We start from the raw sequence: 16107 nt of genomic DNA on the forward strand, positions 1-16107 counted from the left end.
ACTGAAAGCCTTGGTAAAAGCCTTGGATAGCCAAGTATACTTTTTTAAAGAATATCTTTGGTGGGGTAATTGGTTTAAGCAAAAATAAATACAAAAACTTTGGGAGCCATACCATTCTGAAGAGGTTTATTATACCTGTAAGTTCTATGGGAAGATGTTTCCATTTAAAGAACTGCTTTCAAATTGTTAAGTAATGGAATAAAGTTCTCGCTATATATGTCACGCTCATTGTATGGATGAGACCAAGGCGCAGCTGTGTAAGCGTACATTCTTCTTTAATTAAAGAAAGAACACTGAACAGCTATCAAAACAACAAAAACGACCCATGATGCTAATATGGCTAGTGCAGACAAGCAACTAAACATAGAATAGAACCCACATATACCCTAGTCAAAATGGCTACCTAAATATGGTCCCCAATCAGAGACAACGATAAACAGCTGCCTCTGATTGGGGACCAATTCAGGCCACCATAGACATACAAATACCTAGACTTACAAAACCCCTAGATATATAAAAAACCCTAGACAATATAAAAACTAACATACCCACCCTAGTCACACCCTGACCTAACCAAAATAATAAAGAACACAAAGATAACTAAGGTCAGGACGTGACAATATAATTAGTTGTGTGTTGTCACTTATTAAGCATCCACTTTAATTTTATATCCTGGGATGTTAAAGTATTTTGAAAATGTTTTTAGCAAAGGAGGCATTGAGTTTCCGATATTGGTCAGGTATATCAGGAGATAAGTTTAGTTTCTAAGTTTAGTTTAGTTTATGTTTACCAATACCTGTTATGTTTCTAATTCTTTCTGCAGGTGGTGCAATTGCCAGTGCAAACAGGAGGGGGGAGGGGGGGGGGGGGGGCATCCCTGTCTTGTGCCCCTTTCTAAAGCATTTTCATTAGTTAATGTATTATTTTTGCTTTAGGACATTTATATTATAATAGTTTTATTACATTTATTATTTCAGCTGGAAAGTTTAACATCTTCCAATGTTTTGAACAGAAAAGGCCTTTCAAGATGTTTGAAAGCCTTTTCGGCATCAACAGCCATTATTGATAAATCTATATCTATATTGTATTAAACTGAAACATGTTCTTGTATTTGTTTGTTAGTGTCTATTTTTACTAAACCCTTTTTTATATGTATCAAGTCTGGTAAGACTTTAGCCATTCTATTGCATATAAGCTTTGTTATTATTTTATTGTCACATTTCATCAAACTTATGGGTCTATAATCAGTAGGGGACTCTCCACATTTTCCTGGTTTTATAACTGAAATAACAGTTTGATACACGGAACTAGGAAGTACTGAATTGAGTGACATGTGTGTTGTTATTTTTGTAAATAGTGTTGCTACTTTGTCCCAAAATGTTGAACAGAATTCTATGGGAAAGCCTTCCATTCCTGGTGATTTTCTCCGCACAAATGATTGAATAATATCTAATATTTATTTTTGGGTGATCTCTGTTTTTAGTGTTGAGTCTAAGAAGGCTATAGGATCCATCCAAGTGCTGTTTAATTCTGATTTACACTGAACAAAAATGTAACATGTAAAGTGTTGTAAAGTGTTGTAAAGTGTTGGTCCCATGTTGTATGAACTGAAATAAAAGATCCCAGAAATTTTCCATCCGCACGAAAAGCTTATTTCTCTCAAATGGTGTGCACAAATTTGATTACATCCCTATTACTGAGCATTTCTCCTTTGCCAAAATAATCCTGTGGTATATCAAGAAGCTGGTTAAACAGGATGATCTTTACACAGGTGCTCCTTGTGCTGGGGACAATAAAAGGCCACTCTAAAATGTGCAGTTTTGTCACACAACACAATGCCACAGATGTCTCAAGGTGAGGGAGTGTGCAATTGGCATGCTGACTGTGGGAATGTCGACCAGAGCTGTTGCCAGAAAATGTAATGCACGTCCAATGGGCCTCACAACCGCAAACCACGTGTATGGTGTTGTGTGGGTGAACGGTTTTCTGATGTCAATGCTGTTAACAGAGTGCCCCATGGGGACAGTGAGGCTATGGTATGGGCAGGCATAAGCTATGGACAACGAACACAACTGCATTTTATCGACGGAAATTTGAATGCACAGAGATACTGTGACGAGATCCTGAGGCCTATTTTCGTTCCATTCATCCACCACCATCACCTCATGTTTCAGCATAATAATGCACAGCCCCATGTCACAAGGATCTGTACACAATTCCTGGTGAGTATAGCCTGCTTACTCAGACATGTCACCCATTGAGCATGTTTGGGATGCTCTGGATCGACGTGTATGAAAGCTTGTTCCAGTTCCTGGCAATATCCAGCAACTTCGCACAGCTATTGAAGAGGAGTGGGACAACATTCCACAGGCCACAGCCAACAGCGTGATCCACTCTATGCGAAGGAGATGTCGCCCTGCATGAGGCAAATGGAAGTTACACCAGATACTGACTGGTTTTCTGATCCATGCCCCTACTTTTTTAAAGGTATCTGACCAACAGACGCATATCTGTATTCCCAGTCATGTGAAATCCACAGATTAGAGCCTAATGAATGTATTCAATTGACTGATTTCCATATATGAACTGTAACTCAATCAAATCTTAGAAATTGTTGCATGTTGCATAATTTTTTTTCAGTATATATTGTGGCGTACAGCAGGTCAGCTACCAGGGGGAGACTCGTCGAGGCGATACATCGCGAGGCGATGGCTCCATTTCTGGACGTGCCAGGTCTCGACAGGCTCTCCGGCCAGGACTAATTGGGGCTGATTGGGACCTGGTGAGTAATCAAGGGCTGATTGCTCACCAGCTGTGCAAGGCCCATAAAGCTGCCAGAGGGGCAGATGTGGCTTTTGCCGAGTATAAGATTATCATTCACCTAATGTACGCCCTAAAGGCATCCCAGATTATGTCAGGGTCGGCTTTTCTCTCTCCTCTGTCTACATTTGTAATGGTAAAGTTCAAATTTTTTTTGTTTACGTATTTAATATATTTTGGGTCCAGAAGATGCACTGTTCATTCTCCAAATTCTGTCGCTAAGTGTATTCTATTGGTGTAATTAACCATGATACAGGAGAATGATCAAACTGATTGGGTGGCTGTTAGAGCAAGCAAAGCGTGCTTTAGTATTTTTATGCAGTGGAATTACTTTAGGCTTTAGGAAATGGGGGTACAGTCTGCTACCATTCTCAATAGTTTCCCATCAAGGTTGTCTATACCTGGTGGCTTATCATTATTGATGGATAACAATAGTTTTCCACCTCTCCCACACTAACTTCACCAAATTCAAAACAACAATCCTTTCATTAGATCATGTGATGACCCTCCCACTCTGTCTGCCGAATTATTTCACTTTGCTCTTGTTTTCCTTATTAGGATGTCGGTGGGCGGAGCTGGGAGGGTCGTCAGGATAAATAGACCTTTTCCCCATTCATTGAGAAGACTCTCTCTATGCCGATACACTGGATCTTGGTTGTGGCATTTTTGTGGCTGTTTTGTTTTGTTTTGCTTTGGCAGCCTTCAACACCCCTCATCATCACATCTATGCCCGCAACCACTCACTTACACTACTGACTACATACACCATTGTTTAAAGGTTACTTCAGTTATTAAATATATTTTTGTTATTCCTTATCTCCACGTTGTCTCCCTCTTTGTTACGGGCTACGAACTGGTTCGTGACAATCCTATATACAAAAATATGATGGTTCACTGTTCAATGTTGTCATTTCACTCCTGAGTTTTTCCACTTTACTAGTGAAATATTCATTGAAATGATTGGCAATATCGAAAGATTTTGTTATAAATGACCCATCAACTTCAATGAACAATGGAGATTAATTGGATTTTCTGCCCATGAGATAATTTAAGGTACTCAAGTTTGTCATTTATCCAGGCTGTATTACAAACGGCTGTGATTGGGAGTCCCATAGGGCGGTGCACAATTGGCCTAGCGTCATCTGGGTTTGGCCGGTGTAGGCTGTCATTGTAAATAAGAATTTGTTCTTAACTGACTTGCCTAGTTAAATAAGTAAAATCTTGGTTTGGTAAAATGTATTTGTTAATTTTTGTCACTACATTTCTCAATTTACAGTATGTCACCCAATCAGCTGAAAAGCCTGACTTGTTTGCTACCTCTTCCTTTGAACCATACAATCTTTTAATTCATCAAGGCAGGTGGCTCTAACAGTTCTCAGTTAGTTTCTTAACAGGTGTGTGTTTGTCAACAATTGGCGTGAATAATTGTAAAAATACTTCCAGTGCTTCATCTGGATTCCTCATACACTTCAGACCAATATTTTTTGATGTTTTGAGTTCTGATTTTTTTTTTTTATGATCTCTTAAATTACTTTAGGCCCAACTTTTAGCACTTTGGCTTTCCTTGTTATTGCCACAATATTAGGGTTGATACAGCCAATGGGAACTGATATTGCTTTGGAGAAAAGCTCTGCAGCATTAGTGAAGATATGATCAATAAAAGTGGATGTCACAGATCCAACACTATTGGTTCACACTAGTTTGTTGAGTGATAACCTGGGTCATATTACAGGCGTTAGTCACAGTTAGAAGCTTCCTCTTGAGAGGACAGCTAGTTGCTAACCAGTCAATGAACAGGTCACTCAGAAAATAGACCTGTTAACATCACACACCTTATCAAGCATAGCACAAATATTATCCAAATACTGACTGTAAGCACTTGGTGGCCTATAGCAGCACCCCAAAATAAGACTTTAGATGAGGTAGGTGAACTTGCAACCACAACTTAGCTGTTGTGGTTGCAAGGAATTATCTAAGTGAGTTTCAGAGATTGCCAGTGTTCTCCAACACCTCCCCATAGGCATTCCTGTATTTTCTGTAGATGTTATATCCTTGCATTGCTACTGCTGTATCATCAAATAAATGATCTAAGTGAGTTTCAGAGATGGCAAGTGTTATCCAATGTAAGCAAGTTATTGATCTCATGAACCTTATTATTTCTTAGGCTACATACACTACATTAACAAAAGTATGTGCACATCTGCTCATCGATCATCTAATTCCAAAATGATGGGCATTAATATGGAGTTGGTCCCCCCCTTTGCTGCTATAACAGCCTCCACTCTTCTGAGAAGGCTTTCCACTAGATGTTGGAACATTGCTGTGGGGACTTGCTTCCATTCAGCCACGAGCATTTGTGAGGTTGGCACTGATGTTGGGCGATTAAGCCTGACTCACGGTCGGCATTCCAATTCATCCCAAAGGTGTTCAATGGGGTTGAGGTCAGAGCTCTGTGCAGGCCAGTCAAGTTCTTCCACACCGATCTCGACAGACCATTTCTGTATGGACCCCGCCTTGTGCACGGGGGCATTGCCATGCTGAAACAGGAAAGGGTCTTCCCCAAACTGTTGCCACAAAGTTGGAAGCACAGAATCATCTAGAATGTCATTGTATGCTCTAGCGTTAAGATTTACATTCACTGGAACTAATGGGCCTAGCCCGAAACATGAAAAACAGCTCCAGACCATTATTCCTCCTTCACCAAACTTTACAGTTGGCACTATGCATTGGGTAAGGTAGCGTTCTCCTGGCACCAAATTAACAGTTATTGTGCTGATGTTGCTTCCAGAGGCAGTTTGGAACTCGGTAGTGAGTGTTGCAACCAGACATGTTTTTTATTATTATTATTTTTTTTACACACTTCAGCATTTGGTGGTCCAGTTCTGTGAGCTTGTGTGGCCTACCACTTTGCAGCTGAGCCGTTGTTGCTCCTAGATGTTTCCACTTCACAATAACATCACTTACAGTTGACCAGGGCAGCTCTAGCAAAGCAGAAATTTGACAAACTGACTTGTTGGAAAGGTGGCATCCTATGACGGTACCACGTTGAAAGTCACTGAGCTCTTCAGTAAGGCCATTCTACTGCCAATGTTTGTCTATGGATATTGCATGGCTGTGTGCTCTGTACACCTGTCCGCAATGGATGTGGTTGAAATAGCTGAATCCACTAATTTGAAGGGGTGTTCACATACAAAAGTATGTACAGTGTATATTAATATGGGATATTCTTAGCCCTTTCCAGGCTACCTTATCAGAGATAGACATAATATGGAGGATAAAAAATATTGTTTGCCTAATCAGGTGTCAGTTGGTGTATGTGTGTGACCACAAGTGTATTTTTTACCCCATTTTCTCCTCAAATTAGCTCCTTTGGCTCATCTTTGCAACTCCTCAATGGGCTCGGGGAGAGGCGAAGGTCGAGTCATGCTTCCTCTGAAACATGACCCACCTGGCCGCCTACTTCTTATCACACTGCTTGCTTAACCCGGATGTCAGCAGCACCAATCTGTTGGAGGAAACACTGTTCGTCTGACAACCGGAGTCAACCTGCAGGCGCCCAGCCCAGCCAAGGAAAGCCCCACTAGTCAAACCCTCCCCTACCCCAGATGGGCTGGATCGAACTCCAGGCTGTAGTGGCGCCTCAGCAATGCAGTGTAGTGCTTTTGACCGCTGCGCCACCCAGGACCTTACTCCACCCATTCCATTGGCCATAATGCAAATCACTGTATATTAATTACATATTGTCTTATAGATTTCCATCTAACGTCCCATCTGAATGACTCCTATAGTCTTATAGATTCCCATCTAAAGTCCCATCTGAATTATGCCCCCTTCACTTTCCTGGGGACTAGGGGCACAGCCATGGGTGGGCCTGGGAGGACATAGGCCCACCCAATTGAGAGCCAGGCCCAGCCAATCAAAATTAGTGTTATTATGGGGGGCTTTATTATAGACAGAGATACTCCTCCGTTTCATCAGCTGTCCAGGTGGCTGGTCTCAGAAGATCCCGCAGGTGAAGAAGCCGGATGTGGAGGTCCTGGGCTGGCGTGGTTAAACATTGTCTGCAGTTTTGAGGCAAGTTGGACCTACTGCCAAAATCTCAAAACAATGTTGGAGGCGGCTTATGGTAGAGAAATTAACATTCAAGTCTCTGGTAACAGCATGCCAATTGCACGCTCCCTCAGAACTTGAGACATCTGTGGCATTGTATTGTGTGACAAAACGGCACATTTTAATGTGGCTTTTTATTGTCCTCAGTACAAGGTGCACCTGTGTAATGACCATGCTGTTTAATCAGCTTATTGATATACCACACATATCAGGTGGATGGATTATCTTGGCAAAGGAGAAATGTTCATTAACAGGGATGTAAAACAAATTTGTACACACAATTTGAGAAAAATAAGCTTTTTTTGCATATGGAAAAATTCTGGGGACTTTTATTTCAGTTCATGAAACATGGAACCAACACTTTACATGTTGCGTTTATATTTTTGTTCAGTATATTATGATCTAAAATTCAATACTGATGCTAGATCAGCACTCCTACTCTGAGATGCTTTGTGGATACAGACCCTGGTCTCATCCAGGGGCCGACCAAGACCAACCCTGCTTGCCTTCAGAGACAAGCAAGTGGGATTCAGGGTGGTAAAACAGAAACGATTTAAATGCTTTGAAAATGTCACAGAAAAAATGTCACACCTGATTATGTCGTTTCTGTCAGTCGAGACCATTACTTAACCAATTATGGTCAAGCAGCTATAGCACTTTGTACCACCAAGCCAGCATCGGGGAAGCAAACAGCAGAACATGATGCATTTCATTAACGTTTTAAAATGCAGTTTTAGGAGTTTAGGGCTTCTGACTCTGACAGTGCCTAGCTACCATATTCCCACTTAAGTAGCCCAGTGGCTAAGGAGTTGGACCTGTAGCTGAAAGGTGTCTGGTTCAAATCCTGGGCCTAGAATTTCTTTGGGGAGAATTGATTTGGCACCTGGAGAGCTGCTGTGTTCACATCCTAAAGACATTCCCCTACCTTAGGGCCCTTGAGCAAAGCCATTAAAGGAGAAGTTCACTTAATTTGAACCAAATCAATATTTTTTTATGTAAATGGCATGTTATAGAGGTACCCGAGACACTTTTTTTGCGATCTCACTTGTTTTTGAGAAATGTACACCTCCAGTGATATACTTCCACATGCTCGTTCAGCAGTTATAGGGGCAGAGATAAAACCTGAACAAAGCAACAGACACCCACATTTGTCCTTTTGGAAATGGCAAGTGGTGCAGGTCTTTAGATGTTGGGGGGGGGGGGGCATTTCCGTTGTTTGCTGTAATATATGCAGTAGTGATTAACATATTTTCTTTAGGTAGATACACCAGCAGCAAACAAGAAGCATTACCTGAAAATGCAGCAGGATTGCCAGGTCTGCAACAAGACTAAGTCAAACAGACAGCACCTGAGCATAAAGCACCTAATCAGAAACAATAGCGAGAGACAGATCCTCCTGGGATTTGCATCTTTACAAACCTAAATAATAGTAAATGAAAGTAAACTGTGTTTGTGTGTGTGCATGTGTTTATATGTGTATTAATGTCCTTTGTGATATTATCCACAACAGAAAAAAGGGGACATTCAATTGTCTGGTTCCTGGCTGCAGGTTGAAGGAGCTAGACCGGTTGGACAAGCACTTGGCTGCCATGCATCCTGCTGTTGTAAGTCATACACCTTTTCGCAGATCTTTCAACTTAACTTAATTAACTTACATTTACAGGATGCTAAAGTCACCAATCTCCTAGCAAAGAGAGAGGCAGCCATAGACGACCTCAGTGAACTGAGGTACTCCAATCAGCCATACGGATTACCTCCGACCTGGACCTCCTCATTCACCCCGCTGCTATGCTGTCAGACGCAGACTTCATGCCGGACACAGCTTCCGACAGCAGCCCTGAGCGGGAGTGGAGATGCCATCGCCACCTTCCCCAGACAACCAGATCCCGCTGCGCCGACCCAGGCATCAACAGGAAGACCAAGAGGAAGTGTCATCTTCTCATGATGATGTCAACAATGAAACAAACAGAACGTCCCCAACCGGCAGCCCTCAACCAATGGTCATACAGCCCTCCCCCACCCTCCCTTCCAAAAGGTGTCAGAGACTTACCAGGAAGGTTGAAAAGGCACCAGACCCTCTTGAAAGTCTCCAACGCCAAGCTCAAAGATGCTAATAAGCAGCGCCTCTCTCAGCTCCAGGGGGGAATGTGCGACGAAGTAGTGGTGATGGTTAGGGTTTAGGGCAGGGGTTCCCATTTTTTTTTGGCCCATGACCCCATTTTGATATCTGAAAATTGTTGCAACCTCAACAATAAATTCTGCAATTAACAGCCAATGTTAACTTAAAAAAAATAAAAAATTATAATTGGGGCTATGGCAGTCAATTGCAAAACATTCTGATTGTATTCTCAACTCACCACAAAATACTTTTAATGTGGGGCTATGACAGTCAATTGCAAATGAGTCTGATATAATTCCTATTTTCACCACCCCTAATGAGATGGGTGTGCTTGATGTTGCGTCCGAGCTTCTCAAAATCAGGAGGCGTGGTCGACAGTGCTGTCCTCATCTCTCCCGTCACATCCAAACTAGATCGAGATTTGTTTATAATGCAGACTAGAGCACTAAATCAGTGTACCATGAGTTTCAATGCTCTGAGGAAGACGGCACAGTATTCCCTTTGAGTCAGGAACCAGAACTCCTCCATAGTGACCTGTGAATGGGTTGTCTGCAGCATTTGGTGACATGACAGCTCAATCAGCTGTTCGATTTCACTTACCAGCATGTCAACAGAGCCAGGACCACAGTCAAACGGATTTTGCTGATGCGGTCACTCATCTGCAGAATTTTTTGTATTTCCCCTGCATGCTTGCATTTAATTTGTTCAGTTTCCCAAATATGTCTGTTACATAGCTAAGGAGACATTTTATTTTTATTACACAGAAAGTCAACAAAGGCCGTTTTTTTTTTACATCCATTGCGAATGAAACAGTTGCTCCAAAATTGCTGGCCATCAACCTCCTCCTTATGGTGTGCCAGTTGGGGTTAGCACACATTCCAACTGTTGCCTGCCGTGTAGCCTCCTGCTGATACACCGACAGCGCTATGCCGGCCAAGGTGCCGGCATGCCCCAGGTGCCCTTGTTTTTTAACAATGTCCGGTACAGACAGGGAGGGTAGTGGTTGTTCTGGCTCAGGTTCAAGGAGCCATGACATTCCACTGAACCTGCCCCGGAGACGGTTCCTTAGACACTGAAGATCCTTCTCTGTGGGCTATCGGGACAGAGATTTGTAGTCTTCAGCCGGGTACAGGTCCTCCACTGACTCCACCTGGTTGGGCATGGCTGTCTTCCTCCACTCGCATTCTATACCCGTACAGCCGATATTGTGAATAGCAAAAATGGCCAATGCGGCCACATGAATACACTTATGAGCTCCACGGGGGCATTTACACGTGGTAGAGATAATCCCCTGGTCACCTATAGAGACCTGCCAAGAGGAATGATGTTAAGTGCCACATGCCTTTTAATGCATGTCTTTGAACACTTTGAAATGCATTTGTTTTAAGAAATGTGCTATTGATGACATTACAGCTGTAGAATATGTAATTAACACATTTTCACAAGGACACGTGCAGTTTCCCCCATGGACTTTTAAACGATGTCAAGTGATAGAATCCCAAGTTACAGTGCCTTGCGAAAGTATTCGGCCCCCTTGAACTTTACGACCTTTTGCCACATTTCAGGCTTCAAACATAAAGATATAAAACTGTATTTTTTTGTGAAGAATCAACAACAAGTGGGACACAATCATGAAGTGGAACGACATTTATTGGATATTTCAAACTTTTTTAACAAATCAAAAACTGAAAAATTGGGCGTGCAAAATTATTCAGCCCCTTTACTTTCAGTGCAGCAAACTCTCTCCAGAAGTTCAGTGAGGATCTCTGAATGATCCAATGTTGACCTAAATGACTAATGATGATAAATACAATCCACCTGTGTGTAATCAAGTCTCCGTATAAATGCACCTACACTGTGATAGTCTCAGAGGTCCAACAAAAGCGCAGAGAGCATCATGAAGAACAAGGAACACACCAGGCAGGTCCGAGATACTGTTGTGAAGAAGTTTAAAGCCGGATTTGGATACTAAAAGATTTCCCAAGCTTTAAACATCCCAAGGAGCACTGTGCAAGCGATAATATTGAAATGGAAGGAGTATCAGACCACTGCAAATCTACCAAGACCTGGCCGTCCTTCTAAACTTTCAGCTCATACAAGGAGAAGACTGATCAGAGATGCAGCCAAGAGGCCCATGATCACTATGGATGAACTGCAGAGATCTACAGCTGAGGTGGGAGACTCTGTCCATAGGACAACAATCAGTCATATATTGCACAAATCTGGCCTTTATGGAAGAGTGGCAAGAAGAAAGCCATTTCCTAAAGATATCCATAAAAAGTGTCGTTTAAAGTTTGCCACAAGCCACCTGGGAGACACACCAAACATGTGGAAGAAGGTGCTCTGGTCAGATGAAACCAAAATTGAACTTTTTGGCAACAATGCAAAAAGTTATGTTTGGCGTAAAAGCAACACAGCTCATCACCCTGAACACATCATCCCCACTGTCAAACATGGTGGTGGAAGCATCATGGTTTGGGCCTGCTTTTCTTCAGCAGGGACATGGAAGATGGTTAAAATTGATGGGAAGATGGATGGAGCCAAATACAGGACCATTCTGGAAGAAAACCTGATGGAGTCTGCAAAAGACCTGAGACTGGGACGGAGATTTGTCTTCCAACAAGACAATGATCCAAAACATAAAGCAAAATCTACAATGGAATGGTTCAAAAATAAACATATCCAGGTGTTAGAATGGCCAAGTCAAAGTCCAGACCTGAATCCAATCGAGAATCTGTGGAAAGAACTGAAAACTGCTGTTCACAAATGCTCTCCATCCAACCTCACTGAGCTCGAGCTGTTTTGCAAGGAGGAATGGGAAAAAATGTCAGTCTCTCGATGTGTAAAACTGATAGAGACATACCCCAAGCGACTTACAGCTGTAATCGAAGCAAAAGGTGGCACTACAAAGTATTAACTTAAGGGGGCTGAATAATTTTGCACGCCCAATTTTTCAGTTTTTGTTTGTTAAAAAAGTTTGAAATATCCAATAAATGTCATTCCACTTCATGATTGTGTCCCACTTGTTGTTGATTCTTCACAAACAAATACAGTTTTATATCTTTATGTTTGAAGCCTGAAATGTGGCAAAAGGTCGCAAAGTTCAAGGGGGGCGAATACTTTCGCAAGGCACTGTACATCAATTTGTAGATGCATCAAAATGTTGTCTTTATTTCCCCTTTTAGACATGCGGAACATCAGGCTCACCCCAGAAGAAGCATTGCATGATCAATGCCACCCGCGGCAAAGAGATCTGCTGGAAGTGATGTACTCCCTCACTCGCTCTCACTCTGGGGTAAAACATAATTTAAACCCCACAGATATAAATTCCCACTGTGTCAATGATAAAATGCCCTTTAAATTACGTTGTACGAATGAATAAAACTGAGGAGATGCACTCAGACCAGCCTTTGTGATTGAACTTACGTTAACTAAATTACTTTAGCTGGCTGCTTTGAGCAAAACTTGAACGTAATATAACCTATTCCAGGAGCCTATTGTTTGTGTATGATCTTTATTAAATCGTTCACTTGTTTTTCAACAATGTCAGGTACAGGCAGGGATGAATGACGCCTTCAGCAAGTAAGACACAGGGGTAAGAAATCATTTGAACATCACAGATATAAATTCCCAATGTGCCCATGATAAAGTTAAGTTCATTACTTTAGTTGGCTGCTATGAGCAACACTTGTATGTAATATAACCTATTCTGGGAGCCGAGTCAGTATGATCTACGTGGAATATTTTGGGATCATCGGCTTCTCTGAAAACAGGTACTGACAGGAGGATCAATATTAGTCTGCCAGAGGTCGTCACGCTGAATGGAGATGGTGATGGAGGCTTTGGTATTCCACACAACGAAGAAGCAGGTGTCCCTTCCAGTGATGTGGAGTTGACCTTGGACCTGGTGCCAGTAAGGATGGTCTTCACGGAGGCTCCCTCCTTGAAATAGAAATCCTTTTGACTTCTGCCTCTTCCATGGTAAGGTCCCTTGTACCTGTTAGATTCTAGCTTGAAATATACTTATTCATGTTACCATACTAGAACTTATACATTCCTTATACATGTACAGTAATCAATATGTTGGTGTCAATAGAGGGCGGATAAAAACTAGGTGTATGGAAAGTTACGGACTGAGGAAGGGGGAGTGCAGAAAGTTTACATTCTGTAAAACAATTGTATTGTTAAATCCCATTGATCCTATGGAGGGAGGCAAAGGGCAACAGTCTGATTTTAGTCACTGATCAGGTAGGACAGTCGTGCATTAGGGAGGAGTGAGGAATTCGGCTGGAGGTCAGGTCAGGTCACTCCCACAAAGGTTCTAGTATGAGGCAGGCCATGACTACACCAGTGAAAAGTCCCTTTAATAATGTCAATAGATTTTTAGATTCATTCTTATCAATGACATTCTAGAGCTGAATTATTACTCATTGAGGTATATTATTTTTTTAAATATTTTTTATATATATTTATATTTTTACCCCGTTTTCTCCCCAATTTCGTGGTATCCAATTGTTTTTAGTAGCTACTATCTTGTCTCATCGCTACAACTCCCGTACAGGCTCGGGAGAGACGAAGGTTGAAAGTCATGCGTCCTCCGATACACAACCCAACCAAGCCGCACTGCTTCTTAACACAGCGCGCATCCAACCCGCTATACAAAGATCGTGCTCTGAGAAGCCCGTTATAAGCCCGTTCTATTGCTAACAAAATGTACTTTAAGTTTTTGCCCTGCTGGGATGGTGGATGTAAAACTAGGCTACACTGCATTACACACTACAATGGATAGGCATTCCCAATCAAGAGCCCCCGGCCTGCCCTGCTCTTGCTGATGTAAACCCTTTTGTACTACCTAGCCAATCAATGACTGTGCTGTGTATGGTGGCACTTCAGGTGGGCAGTCAATTTGTTTAAAAAAATGCAATATCTGTGCACGTGGACTAGGCCTACTGATGTCTTGTTCAGTTTGAGAAGGAGAGCATAAAGACTAGGAGGAGGACCAGAGTTGAGAGTGCACCATCATGCATAAATTAATTTTGTCCCCCTACACCAAACGCGATCACGACACGCAGGTTAAAATATAAAAACTCTGAACCAATTACATTAATTTGAGAACAGGTCGAAAAGCATTAAATATTTATGGCAATATAGCTAGTTAGCTTGCACTTTCTAGCTAATTTGTCCTATTTAGCTAGCTTGCTGTTACTAGCTAACTTGTCCTGGGATATAAACATTGAGTTGTTATTTGACCTGAAATGCACAAGGTCCTCTACTCCGACAATGAATCCACACATAAAACAGTCAAAAATCATTTCTAGTCATCTTTCCTCCTTCCAGGCTTTTTCATCTTCGAACTTATATGGTGATTGGCATCTAAACTTTCATAGTATTACTACACCGATCGGCAACACAGTTCGTCTTTCAATCACCCACGTGGGTACCTGCTTCTATAAACCAAAGAGGAGATGGGAGAGGCAGGACTTGCAGTGCGATCTGCACCAAAAATAGAAAGGAGTTCTATTTTAGCCCTTGGCAACGCAGACACTTGTGAGCAGTGTGGGTGCAATAATTGAAAAACATAGATTTCTACATTTATTTTGGTCAGCCTATTCCTAAGGGTTGAATATTTTCCCAGTATTTTACAAATGTTCCATCCCGAGAATATATAGTGCATTCGGAAAGTATTAAGACCCCTTGACTTTTTCCACATTTTGTTACTGTAAGGAAGTCTGTGTGTAGCTGGTGTATCGGAGTCAGACACAGGACAGCAGATATGAGTAAATAAACGTATTTTACTCAACATATATAAATGCAATACAAAAACAGAGCCCACATTAACAGACCTTCCTACATACAAACAATCACTCACAAAAACCATGGGGGAAAAGAGGGTTAAATAATGAACAAGTAATTGGGGGATTGAAACCAGGTGTGTAAAATAAAGACAAAACCAATGGAAAATGAAATGCCAAGGTGCCAGAACCGGCTGATACCCCAACACGCACTGGAAGGGAGAGAGGTTAGCGGAGGAGTGGCGGAGTGAGTTTTGGGCCATCTCTGCCCAGGGTATGAACGTCGCCCACTCCCCCGGCTGGTCCTGGCAATACGACCTCAGACACCTACCCACATCCTGGTTTACTCTCTCCACCTGCCTGTTACTCTCGGGCTGAAAACCTGAGGTGAGGCTGACCGAGACCCCCAGACGTTTCATGGCCTCTGTGCGTAACGCCCGCTCGATGTCCGCATCCAGCTCCCACAGCATATTTGCCACCAGGCAAGAGGCGGGAAGTATGGGAGTGTAATCCATGGACCGCTCCTCTGTCATACATCCGGGACAGTGCGTCTGCCTTAGCGTTCTGGGAACCTGGTCTGTAGGACAGAGTGAAAACAAAACGGGTAAAGAACATGGCCCACCTTGCCTGGTGAGGGTTCAGTCTCCTCGCCACCCGGATGTACTCCAGATTGCGGTGGCCAGTCCAGATGAGAAAAGGGTGTTTAGCCCCCTCAAGCCAATGTCTCCGCCTTCAGAGCCTTGACAACAGCCAACAGCTCCCGGTCCCTGTTGGTGTTTCATACTGGAGAGGGAACGCAAAACAACGACGCTGGACAGAGTGAAATCAGGTGTATCAAAAAGGCATTTTATTGGTCAAAGTTATCTTGTCTTGCAGTTTAACGTGCACGGACCCTATTCCTTTGGCTCAGAAGGAGTCAGCCCAGAAAGGGGTACTTAGCCAGAGTTTACAGCCGAATGTATACACAGAATAATGTAGGTGGAGTCTCGTCGTGTTGGTCTTCTGACTGGTCCTGAAGAGTTGGAGGCGGGCCTTGCTCTAGCCAGAGCGGGCCCCATTGGTGCACAGCAAAGTCCTTTGCTCTTGGCACCCGACCAGTAGGGGGGGGGGTAGAGTGTGAGTGTACAGTGCTTCATCAGATGTATGTGTGTCAAGGAAGCGTGGATATTAGGGACTGGTAATGTCTGCTCTAGGCTCAGGTGTTTCCTGTTTATGCAGGAGTGCATGCAAGGGTCAATGTCAGTGAGATAGCTTGGCACTTCTAAG

Source organism: Oncorhynchus mykiss, chromosome 12, assembly GCF_013265735.2.
Source record: "Oncorhynchus mykiss isolate Arlee chromosome 12, USDA_OmykA_1.1, whole genome shotgun sequence".
Taxonomy (NCBI): domain Eukaryota; kingdom Metazoa; phylum Chordata; class Actinopteri; order Salmoniformes; family Salmonidae; genus Oncorhynchus; species Oncorhynchus mykiss.